Source organism: Mauremys mutica, chromosome 11 (genome assembly GCF_020497125.1).
Source record: "Mauremys mutica isolate MM-2020 ecotype Southern chromosome 11, ASM2049712v1, whole genome shotgun sequence".
NCBI lineage: Eukaryota > Metazoa > Chordata > Testudines > Geoemydidae > Mauremys > Mauremys mutica.
Window position 1 is genome coordinate 21,923,314 of NC_059082.1, and position 10,032 is coordinate 21,933,345.

At 49.3% G+C, this 10,032-nt stretch overlaps 1 protein-coding gene across 1 annotated transcript in view; it reads right to left on the reverse strand.

Moving 5' to 3' along the window:
* GLDN (gliomedin) overlaps positions 1-9,254 on the reverse strand; it is a 226,113-nt gene extending 216,859 nt beyond the window's left edge. Inside the window, exons 1-2 of the mRNA XM_044980977.1 lie at positions 9,125-9,254; positions 7,709-7,855 (exon numbers count right to left, since the gene is read on the reverse strand). The gene's annotated coding sequence lies outside the window, so the exon portion shown is untranslated. The remainder of the gene's footprint in view (positions 1-7,708; positions 7,856-9,124) is intronic.
* Between the last annotated feature and the right edge of the window lie 778 nt (positions 9,255-10,032).

A 10,032-nucleotide genomic window follows, 5' to 3' on the forward strand; every position in this document is an offset into this window, starting at 1 on the left:
GTAAAGATCTGGAGCAACTCCATTGTGTAGCAGAGTAGAATTTGGTACTGGAGGAATTCATTTTCAGAATGCCTACATTTCCCAGGACTTCAGGGCTTTTGAAACTATTACGGCTGAAAATAATATAACCCAGCTACTATTTGCATTAGCCTTAAATTTGATACTAAAGGACTTCAAAACAAATATTGTTTACTTATGTGATAGGCATCTGCCCTGCACTGGCCCTGATAGGGTTAAAACCCAGCTTGGAGGGCTGCAAGGAAGCAGCCAGTTAAGGCGGCAGCTGGACCAGGCAATCAGGGCCCAGCTGATCCATATAAAAGGAAGCTGCAGGCTAGAACAAGTCAGTATGCTGCAGGAAGCCCAATGGAGGGGACCGGCTTCATAGAGGACTGCAGAAACTAGCACCGTGAACAGGGCTGCTAGGGCTTGCAGGCTTGAGGCCCTGGGAAGATGGTGAAGGAGTCAGAGGCAGGAGCCGAAGGTGCTGGGGCTGAGGGGAAGTGGCCCAGGGGCTTGAGACAGATGTGTGAAGCTGGAAGGAAGAGGCAGCAGGAAGCTACTGTGTGTAGGGTCCCTGTACCGGGGCCTGGAGTAGTGGGTGGGCATTGGCTCCTCCCACTAGCCGCTGAAGGAGTGACCCAGCTTGGACTGCCAAGCCACTGTGAGGAGTGGCTGGACTCTTGTTGGAGGAGTTAGGGTTGCCAGCTTTCTAACTGCACAAAACTGAACACTCTAGCCCTGCCACCCCCATTCACTACATCCCCCCCTCTCTCAGTGGCTTGCTCTCCCCTCACCCTCACTCACTTTCACTGGGCTGGGGCAGAGGGGGTTGGGTGTGGGAGGGGGTGGGGCTGAGGATTAGGGGTTTAGGGTGCAGGAGGGGGCTCTGGGTTGGGGGGTGGGGCTGAGGGATTTGGAATGTGGGTTGAGATGGGGGTTGGGCTCTGGGCTGGGGCTGGGGGGTTCAGGATGTGGAAGGGGGCTCTGGGCTGCAGCAGGGGGTTGGGATGTGAGGGATCTGGGCCGGGGGTGTGGGCTCTGGGCTAGGGCTGGGAATGAGGGGGCTCAGGGCTGGGGTTCAGGGTTGGGGCATGGGCTTTCCTCAGGCGACTCCCAGTCAGCGGTGCAGTGGGGGCTTGCTCATATTGAACCTGTTTGCTCAGCTCCTGCCTGAGGGCCTGAGCTACTGAGTGTTTGCTGCCCAGCCAAGCTAGTTCCCCAACACATCTGACCAAAGTAGCGATGCGGTCTGGCTCCCCGCCACCCTGGAGGGAGATGAGCCCTGGCTGAACCGCCCTACACATGGTGGAGAATGTGGGCAGCGATCCCCCAATCTTTGTGAGAAGGGATCTGCGGTGGAGCGTACCTGAGCGACCATGGATATGGACAAGCTTATTAAGTTCTTAGCCGAAAGCCGACAGCAGCAGCAGGCTGCTGCCCAGCTCGGGACCCAACAGCAACAGCTGATTTTGGAGCTGGGATGCCAGAACCAGGACTACCAGCAGCAATGCCTGCAGCAGTTGGTGACCTTGCTGCCCCGTCCTGCGGAGCCCCAGCATGCGGGTTCCACTGGACCCCCCAGCCTGGCCCCTCCCATCCAGTTGACAAAGATGGGCCCCAACAACGACCCAGAAGCTTTTCTGGTAACTTTCGAAAGGCTGGCGTTAGTCGCAGGCTGGGCCCAAGACCAATGGGCTACCATTTTGGCCCCATATCTGACCGGGACCGCCCAAACCGTATATCGGAGCCTGTCTATGGACGCAGCACAGGACTACACCCGGGTAAAGGCGGCAATCTTAGATGCCCTGGAGGTTAACCCGGAGACCTTCCGACAGCGGTTCCGGAACTTGGTCTACCCTATGGGGGCCCAAGCCCGGATGGTAGCCCAAGAGTTGAGGGGGAAGCCTGCAAGCAGTGGCTACAACCTGAAAGGTGAACCCCAGATGAGCTCGTTGAACAAATTATTCTGGTGCGATTCGTCCATATACTCCCATCGCGAGGGAGGCCTGGGTCCTCGCCACCGGCCTACGACCTTAACTGCTGCCATCACACTGATGGAGGATTTCCTCGCCACCAAAGTACCAGTGGGACCAATCACTTGAGCTGCCCCCCCAGGACCAGAGCGCCCTAACCCAGAGAAAAGGGGGGCCACCCGGAGTGAACCACAAAATCCGTCACAGGGCCCGGAGCCCTGACCCCTACCTGCCGAGGTCCCAGTTCGACAAGCCTCAGCTCCTCAACCAGATGCCCAAGGGACCAACCGAAGCCCCCCCAGGGGCCAGGCGGGAACACTGTCCTGGCCTGAGTGCTCGGATATCAGACCTTGTTTTTCCTGTGGGAAATTATGGCCATTTGCAGTGAGACTGTACTGGGATGGATTGCAGCTTTGGCCAGGTCTGCACGGGAGAAGCCTGCACCTGACACCCACAAGCCGCCAAGATTACGGTGCCAGTGGTTGTCAAGGATTGCCCAACCTGGGCCCTAATTGACTCAGGCTGTGGCCAGATGCTGGCTCGCCAAAGCCTAGGCCTCCAGGCTGACCCACGTCTTGGGGCGATCCATCTACAATGCATTCACAGCAATGTACAACCCTACCCCAGTGCACAAATCCGACTGACCATGGATGAGGTCACACGATCGATGGTGGTTGGCCTGGCTCCTCGGCTTGCCTACCCGGTGATCCCGGGGTGGGACTGGCCAGATTTCCTGGAAGTCCACCCCAATGCCAATGAGAAGCCCGCAACTACCCCACTACTGGAAGGGAGCCTCCCTGAGACCCAGTCAGAGGGGGAGGAGGCACCAGACCCCAACGGAATGGAAGAAGAGCCAGAGGACTCCCCTCCAGAAGCTGCTGCTGAATCCCTGCTTCACAATGACTTTTGTCATGACCAAAGGGCAGATCCCACCCTCAGTCGCGCTTACGAGGAACTCGCCACAGTCAATGGGGCCGTAATTGACCCACACCAGGTGAAGCAGTGGCCACACTTCGAACTGCGACAGGATCGGCTCTATCGGGTAGAATGGGATCCACACACTGGAGAACTCCAGAGCCAACTACTCGTGCCTCGATATCACCAGCGGGCAGTCATGAAACTCGCCCACGACATCCCTGCTGCCGGGCACTTGGGCCATGAGAAGACTCTAGCCCAGATACTGACATGCTTCTTCTGGCCCGGAGTGCATCAGGAAGTAAGGAACTATTGTAACTCCTGCCCAGAGTGCCAGCTAGCTGCACCCCCGCGGACACCCAAGGCCCCGTTGGTCGCCATACCCATAGTCAAAACATCCTTCAAATGCATGGCCATGGACCTGGTGCGGCCCCTCCCGAAAAGCACCATGGGATTGCAGTATGTGTTGGTCCTAGTAGATTATGCTACCCGTTTCCCAGAGGCATCACCGCCCGAACCATTGCAGGCGAGCTCGTGAAGGTCTTTGGTCGTGTAGGCCTGCCCCTGGAGATTCTCACAGATCAGGGCACCAACTTTACCTCCCAACTGCTGTGGCAGGTGTGTAGACTCCTGGGGATCAAGCAGTTGCGCACCTCTATCTACCATCCACAAACCAACGGTTTGGCTGAACGGTTCAACCGTACTCTAAAAGACATGTTGTGCAAATTCCCCCCAGAAGAACTATGCCAATGGGACCAGCTACTCCTGCCTTTGCTTCGGGGCACCTCCCGGATCGCCAAGGCCTCTACGAAGTTTTCCCCTTTTGAGTTGTTGTACGGCCGCCGCCCATGGGGAGTGCTCAACCTGATGTGCGAAAACTGGGAACAAGCTCCATCACCAATCCAGGGCCTCTTGAAGTATGTCCTCCAGCTCCAGGAATGCCTCACTCAGGCCAAGGCGCTCGCCTGGGAAAACTTAAGGGTCACCCAGGAGGCTCAAGCACGAACCTATAACCAAGACACACAGAGCCACAACTTTAAACCTAGGGACCGGGTCCTGCTTCTCCTGCCCTTGAGTGTGTCCAAGCTACTGGCCCACTGGCAGGGCCCCTACGAGGTGGCCCAGAAGGTGGGACCCGTCACCTATGAGGTCAACCAACCGAACTGACATAAGAAAATCCAGGGTACCATGTCAACCTCCTGAAGCCGTGGCGGGAGCACAAGGGCTTATTAATTAACCCTTAACTGCCGAAGCCAGAACTGGGCCCCCATGCCGCCCTAACCCAAGACACCCAGGGGTCCCAGCTCACGGAGACCCTCACGGACGAACAACGCAAGCAAGCCCGGTGCCTCCTGCAGGCATTCCCATGAACCTTCACCGGCCAGCCGGGTTACATAACCCTGGTTTATCATACCATTCAGACAGAACCTGGGGTAGTGATCTGAGAAACGACCAGGCCCTTACTGCACCGCATGCGGCAGCCAAGGAAGAGGTACAAGCCATGCTAGAGCTAGGCGTAATTGAACCCTCACAGAGTGAATGGCGTAGTCGAATAGTGCTAGTACCCAAGCCTGATGGGACGCAGCGCTTCTGCATCGACTTCAGATGCATCAACGCCATTTCCAAATTTGACGCATATCCTATGCCGCACGTAGATGAGCTGCTTGGCCGGCTAGGGAAAGCTCACTTCCTCACCACACTTGACCTCAGCAAGGGCTACTGGCAGATCCTCCATGACCCCGCTTCAAGGGAGAAGACCGCATTTGCCACCACAACAGGTATGTACCAATTCACCCGGATGCCCTTCAGCCTCCATGGGGCCCCAGCCACGTTTCAACAGCTGATGGACCGTGTCCTCCAATCTCATCAAGACTATGCGGCAGCCTACTTGGATGATGTGGTCATCTACAGCCGCCACTGGGAGGATCATTTGGTACAGGTAGCTGCAGTCCTGAGATCCCTGCAGGCAGCCGGGTTGACAGCCCACCCAAAAAAAGTCACATTGGATGGCAAGAGACTACTTATCTGGGCTACACTATAGGGAACGGAAAAGTGAAGCTCCTCGTGGGAAAGGTCCAGGCCCTGGTGGCCTGCCCACCTCCCACCACAAAGCGTCGGGTGCAACAATTCTTGGGGCTTGCTGGCTATTATCAGCGTTTCATTCCCCATTTTGCATCTGTCGCCACCCCGTTGACCAGCCTTTTAACCAAGGACAGCCCTCGACGTGTGGTTTGGACCCAGGAATGCGAAGACACCTTTCAGGAACTCAAAACAAGTCTCTTCAGTGAACCGGTCCTCTACAGCCCAAATTTCAACCAGGACTTCGTCCTCCAAATGGATGCTTCAGAGGTAGGACTGGGCGCCATCCTGTCCCAAGAGATAGATGGGGAAGACCATCCAGTCTTATATATCAGCCGGAAACTGTTTCCACGGGAGAAGAACTACGCGGAGGTGGAGGAGGCGGCCCTGGCAGTGAAATGGGCTTGTGATGCCCTACATTACTGCCTTCTTGGAGCCCTGTTCACCCTAGTCACCGACCATGCCCTGCTTCAGTGGATGAATAAAATGAAAGAAAATAATATGAGAATACAGCAGTGGTACCTGGCGCTCCAGCCCTATGCCTTTACGGTTTGCCATAGAGCAGGCAAGGACCACGCTAATGCTGACTTCCTGTCCCGCCTGGGAGGTATGGAAGAGTCTGGCCCTGACAAGTGGGAGCCAGACTTAAGGGGTGGGGGAGGGTATAGCGATGAGGTCTGGCTCCCGGCTGCCCTGGAGGGGGACGAGCCCTGGCCTAACCGCCCTACAGGAGCCCCCCAGAATGGGGGGAAACTGGATGGTGACATGCCAGAGGGCTGTGCCACTAACTAGATGCCAAGAGAAAGGAGCGGTAACAGGTCTGCAGGTGGAGGCGAGGACAGGAGAGCCACCACCATCCAAGGGCACCCCTGCTGGGACTGAGCTAATTCCTGAAACGCCCAGCAGGAGGCACCAGTGTGGTGAGTGACCCTGTGACAATTTATCTTTCAGTTTTAAAGTTGGTCTTTTAAAATGGAGACTTTTGATTGTGCCTTTCAGTTTGTGCCAGCTCCACATTATTGTTAAATTGACTTAAAAATTGACTTTTTTTAAAAGTATGTGCAGCACTGACATTTATTAGTAAGAACATACAGTGCATACCATGCACTGCAGTCCCCTTAAAGGTGCTTTAATAAAACTAGAGGATGTGTTATTCACATATTTACCATCTTCTCTGTATTTACTTACATTGTAATTAAATGTTGTTTAATTACAATGGCAATTGAAAAGATTTAAGAGTGGGCACTGTATTGCGATCACACTCCAGCAGATGGCACACACAGAAAATGTATACATGCAACAGGAGCACTTCCAGTATTAACATACTCTCTATTGATTATATTGGAGATCAAATCCAATGGGCAAACCCTAATGATTGTATTCAGTTATCACCCAGTCTTTTAGTGGGAGTGTGCACAAAGTGAGTGGGAATTTGTGTAGGAAGGAGTGAAAACTAAGTAAAGGTCTTAGTATTTAGGATGGATGAACTTGCTATATGTGGGGATTCTCATTTCTCAGAGTGATGTTGGGTACATCACAGAATATTTCAACAATCTGAAATCAAAGGTGTGCAGCAAATGTGTGCTATTTTTACTCTACAATAGGGTCCCATGCCACATGGCTCTGCCTGCCTCCCTCACTGGCAGAGCCACTGAGGCAGAAGCTGTGATCAACTCCTCATCACTGCAGCTCCATGCTGGGCTGGATCCAGCAGCAGGAGAGAGGGAGCTTCACTTCCTAAAACCCCTGCACTCTATCAGCCTCAGTGGCTTGGAGGAGATATTGCAGAGAAATCTTTTAGCCCTGCTGGAGGCACACATCCACAGTGGGGGTTTTACATCTGCAGCCACTCCACATGCTTGGGGCCAGGAATCTTCCCTCACCATCTGCTTGGTGCCTAGTTATAACCTATTCTGCAGCAGACAGGCCAGGACATAAAAACTGAAGGCCTGAATTGTGATTTAAGGAGGACAAGACTTTTTACTCAAAGTTAAAATCTAACCTTTCTCCCAGATGGTGTGTTTAAAAAACACTGTTTAAAATTGAGTTGATGAGTATCAAAATATAAAGGGGAAGGTACATGAATCTGTAGAACAGGAACTGTCCCTGGCTGGATGAGTTCATGTCTGAGTGGTGTATGCCTGATATCAGTTACAACTTTTTGCTAGCTTTACATTTGGGTGTTATTTTTGAGTCAGGACATTCTAGGGTGGTTAAGAATGTCTGTCTGTGAACTGACCCATTACCTCAAAATACCCAGGAACCTGCTGGCTGACTTTTTTTTAAATCTGTGGACATTCTGAGCCTGAAGTGACTGGAAGGTTTTTCATTTCTATGAAGGGGACCTAATCAGACCCAATTGGGTGATGTCAATGGCTTCAGAAGAAGAATTCTCTATTCTGATGTACCAAGAAGCTCCTAAGAGATGTTTCAAAGGAGAAAATACCAGCCAGGTCACCACGTTCAAAAAGTGGGAGGAAGGAACATTGCTGCTGACTTGCTTGCTTCTGGCTTGTTTGCTTGCTATGGCCATTGGTGGCTGGTCTCTGGCTATATGTTGCTACTGTACCTAACAAAGAGGCCAGTGCTTCCTCCACCTTCCCGTCTGGTAGGGGGAGTCCAACAGCATGCAACATCTACAATACTCTACAAGCAAGTAACCTCTAGCCAGCAATTCTATCAACATTAAATACTGGAACCAGTAAGAGCATTGGGTAATCTTTTTTTCAACTAGATACCTGATTCCTGAAGCTGAATGAAACCACAAAAGTCACAAAAACCTCCTGCAAAAGTGTCAACCTTTTTGGTTTGGTTTTCCAATGTCTATAAGTAGAAGAACATTTCCACCTCAGCCTCCTTGCACTTCTTTTAACTCCAGCAGATGGCTAGTAGAGAGAGAGAGAGTGCATGGTTAGAACTCCTAGAATTAGAGAAAAGTGACTATAGAATAGTTCTTCAGCTATGAAAGGTTAAACGTTCCTCAGCTCTAGGTTAAACGTCCTTGCTATCTAAAAGATCACATGTTTCATGGGTTAGGAGTTGTATGCTTAATCCTAAAAAATCATGTTATTTTCACCTAAATTTATTACATTCAATATTCAAAAAACAAGATCTGTCATCTTGAATTACAGTATATTGGAATTCATTGTAACCCTATATTGTAGGGGTGGCAGGGACAGAAGAGATTGGCTATCACCTAACCACCATTAACCTGGGCAAGCTACCTCAAATTAGCTTCAACCTGGAGTAAGTTGATCCTCCCTGTATCAGCTATTTGGCTGGACCTAAATATATCAGTTGGCACTGAGACTGATAATGTCCTGTTATTTTGGGTGTTGATATCTTGACAAAAATGCTGCCTTCTCGCATTATTAAATAGAAGTTATAAGGAATGGCTGGTTTATTTGATATGGTTTAATCAACCCGATAACTAGACTAATTTGATGATTAATATTAACCCACTTCCCTTTAATTTGAGTTTTTATTTATTTATTGTACTGTATACTCATTTAGTTTAGATAATTAAATATATAAACATTGTAAACCCATGTGGTTTGGATGTTCCCTCCGAAATGTCAGAGTTTTTAATTTAAGGAATCACCATCCCTAGTGGTGTTCCATAAAACTGCATCTATAATCCTCCCATCTTAATTCATACCAGCAAATACTATATTGATCGTTTTTTTCAGTGTGGAGCAATCAGACAAAATAAACATGAGGAGAGCATAAAGCAGCATTATTACACTATTAAGTATGGTGCTAACTACATTAAGCAAATTGGCATTTAGTTCCATTTCACAAAGCACAGTTATATTTTGTGAAAAGATTAGATTCAGCTACTGAATTATTAAAATGGATCTTTGTGTTTGATGCTTACAGATTTCAAATGAAATTTCACCAGCTCAGCTATATAAATAAAATGAAACCATATTCACCATATCTATATATGTTTTCTGTCTTCTGCTAGAAGAATAATACGATGTATTACAAATGTTATTTTCCCCACTTATATTCTTTCCTCTAAGGATCTCAAAGCATTTTCCTCATATTAATTACACATCACCACACCACTTTGAGGTAGGTGATTTGTTATGCCCATGCTACAGATTAGTAGTTTGAAATACAGAAAGGTAAGCAACTTGTCCTAAACTCACAGTTTACTCAGTGGTAGAAAAAGAACCGAGGAACCAGGACTCCTAGTCCTCAGCCACTAAACAGGCTCTTTCATTACAGCAGGAAAGATATCACTTGGAAAGTACTAGAGCTGGTTGAAATTCTCTGGATTTTGAGTTTGATGTTTTGGTGGGGGAGGGGAATTAACTGTCACAACAAGGAATCCGTGAGGGTTCCTGTTTTGTTTTTAGAACTACATATTAAAAATTTCAGACATACATTTTAATAGATAATTATATGAAAACATATATAACATTAAAAAGAGCTAGTAAAACTTAGGGAACATTCTGCATTCCTATCCTGTGGGACAATGGCTACCCTGAATGAAGGATTTAGCCCTAGTGAGAGCACATTTAAACCAGTTAGGGCTTCATAGTTTCCACTACCAGGGTTCCTATCTGAGAAAGAAACATCTCCTACAAGCCCTATTCTATTCTATCCTGAACCAACTATCTCAAAGTCCTCCAGTGGAGCCAGAACTTACACTGCTGGAGCCCTACCATTTGACTTGCTCTGAGAGGATCTGGATCTAGGTATCTAAAAATAAAGTTATATTTTGGGTTACAGAGAGCTGTGTTGCAATACTGATGTGCAGGAGTTTATTCCCAATATTGTAACTTCTAGACAAGCCATGCTATTGCAATCCTCCTTAAAGTTGGTAAGGCTCAGGACCATTCTGATTGCTAGTGGTAACAAAAGCCATAGCTAAGGGTATGATACATGAGCTTACATTTAGAAATACATTAGTGGTGTCTCTGGTTGGAGCCTAGTTGCTGTGGTCTGGTAATACAAATGGCTCAATTTCCCTATCATCTGAATTCAGCACATAAAGTTTGCTCTAGAGAACATAGTTCTCCACAGAATAAACACAACAAGGTTAGTGGCAATA